Genomic DNA, 2,908 nt, shown 5'->3' with positions numbered 1-2,908 from the left:
AACAACTGATTTGTTTCCGAGCTTCGCTTTCGCTGTAGGATCGATTGACCGACTATCCATCAACAAGAATTTAACCAAGTATAGGAGACATCTGGTAGACTTAGCAAACCACACAGGAAAAGACCCCGTGCAAGTCAATAAAAGAATTGGAGATTTTTATCATTACATGTACACTTCTGAGACTATTGGCAATAACAACACCTCCCTATATGAACAAAATCAAAACATTGATGGCTTTACTGAGGGTCTAAACATTCCACAATAAAATGTGGAGGAACAGGAAGCCTTAGGATTTGACCTTGGAAGACCTAAAAGATGCTCTAACACCTAAAAGTTAAGGTTCGACGACTTCTTATTAATTAGGTGATCATAAAATAGTTGACACGTGTATGATTGAACAATGTCGGCAAGGTTAAGGAAACCAAGGTTTACATAATGGGGAGTAATATGATCACAAGGTGGCACATTGTTGATAATTCTAACAACTTTGTTTTGTAGTCTCACCAATTGTGACAATGGCACCTCGTAATTATTGCCCCACAGTACGCAACCATAGGTTAGATAGGGGTATACAAGTGCATAATAGATACTTATCAGAGATTGGGATGTCACATGTGGTTTTAGTTTAGCGATAATATTGACACTTTTACTAATTTTACTACTAATATGATAAATATGCTTATGCCATGACAGGAAACAATCAATAATGAGCCCTAAATATTTAACATTATATGACTGTTCTAGGTACTGATCTGCTAATTTTAGAGGAGGATATAGATTAAAACTAATTTTTTGTCGTGGTTGAAAAACCAAGCGTTTTGTCTTACTTAAATTCAGGGTTAATGTGTTTGAGCATAACCATTCATAAATAGCGGGCAATCCAGAGTTTATCCTCTGAAGCAATACATCTAGGTCTTTCCCAGTTGCAGTTAAAGAAGTATCATCCGCAAATAGTCTTAGGGAAAAATAGTTGGTTGCTTTTTCAAAATCATTTATATAAATTAAAAAAAGAAAAGGGCCTAAGATCGATCCTTGAGGTACTCCAGAGTTTACTAAAAGAAGTTAGACTCCACAGCATTGACAAAAACTTTCTGCTTCCTGTTGCTTAGGTAAGACCTAAACCACTGATTTGCATTACCTCGTATACCATATAGGTCTAGTTTGGATAAGAAAATAGAATGGTTTACTGTGTCAAATGCCTTGCTTAGGTCTAGAAAGAGCGATACAGCATGCTTTTCTTCATCAAGGGCTTTCGTTATCTCATCTATTAAATCTACCAAGCAGTCAATTGTATTGAATCCAGATCGAAAGCCGTACTGATTAGGTACTAAGATATTTTCAGTCGGGCAATAGAATATCAGTTGATTGAGAATGCACCTCTCAAAAATTTTACTTAATGCACAGAGAACTGATATGGGTCGGTAGTTACCGCATGAAGAAAGAGAGCCTTGTTTGAAAATCGGGATAACCTTGGCAAGTTTTAAAATATCTGGAAAAATACCTTGTTTAAGTGTTAAGCTTATTATGTATGTCACTGGTCTAAATATTTCGAGTGCAGCAGAGGATAATAACAAAGGGTGAATCTTGTCATAACCAAACGATTTTTCACAATCGATGCTCTCTAAAAGTAAGAAGACCTCCACTTCACTTACCTTAGTAAAGCGAAAAATGCATTTATTCCCCTTCAAAAAGGACGCGAAATGGAGGTCTGCTTTAGGCAAGCTACAACAAGTTGCAAAAATAGTGGAGACACTTCACCTTCTTGGGGCGTAATTAATTTCCCTATTATCTCTCACACTGCAGCCCCCCTTACCCCCTTATCAGTGTTGCTAGCAAGACAAAAAAATGTTGGGAACTTAAGCAGTCAACATTGAAAGGGGGAGAGGGGAGAGGAAGTGGGAAAGGTTTAAATTCTAGATACGATGGGCATTGGAAGCTAGAAAAGGTGTTTTTTAATGAAAGTGTCTCAACAATTTTGCAACTTGTTGTCTGAGTTGGTTGTCACTGTATTGGCGTACGGTCACTTTGTTTATTGGAACGGGAAGGCGTCTATCGTTTGCGTTTAATATGGTGTTTCCAAAAAAAAGGGTTTAATTCTCTGATCTGCTGTGAATGGAAAATGGCCAGCGATAAACTGGATTTTGGCGGGGTTTCGGTATGACGTAATTTGAAGGCATTTCAGTGCTTTCTGTGAGTCAAGTCGAAAATACACATAATTTTGGTACACGAAAAGGTGTGATTTCCATCCTTTCGCTTTTTAAGGTACGCTAGAAATATCCTGGAACCGATTTCGAAATAATTTGCGTTAAACACCTATATTTCGGTCGACACATGACATCTAAAGCACGCGCAACATGTACGAAATTAGCTGTTGTTTACGAATGAGAAACAGACATAACCTCTCCTTTAACTGCGATCGCATGCCATCTAAAGGGAACATCCACTTTCCGAAAAATCAATTCTTAGCAAACATTGTTATACAAAGATACATTTTCATAGAGGTCCATTTGTAACATTACTTATTGCTTTCGGGCTAGTCTGCTTCCAGAGAAGGGATTGGTAACGCTTACTAGCAAGTCTTCTAAGTGACGTGTCGGGTACAGGCTAATTCCATGTTCTTTGGAATGACTGACTGAGCACAATGATCAAAAGAAAGCACCTGATTGTGCTAAATCCTTTGCGAGATTTGTTTTACAATGAGATACAAAAGTGAACAAATTTGTACCGGCTACACATTATGACATTTATATGAAACGGTCTACACGGTCTACCACAACTTTTCACTGAGAAAATAATATGATATCATATTTCTTGCTGTTGCGATGGTAGACCGTGCTTGGATGGTAGACCGTGGGTAAATGGAATAAACGATATGTACAGGATTTCTAACTGTGTGAGCTTTATTACG

Source organism: Montipora capricornis, chromosome 7, assembly GCF_036669925.1.
Source record: "Montipora capricornis isolate CH-2021 chromosome 7, ASM3666992v2, whole genome shotgun sequence".
Taxonomy (NCBI): Eukaryota; Metazoa; Cnidaria; class Anthozoa; order Scleractinia; family Acroporidae; genus Montipora; species Montipora capricornis.
The sequence above is the reverse complement of the archived record's forward strand: the minus strand, read 5'-3'. Positions refer to the sequence as shown.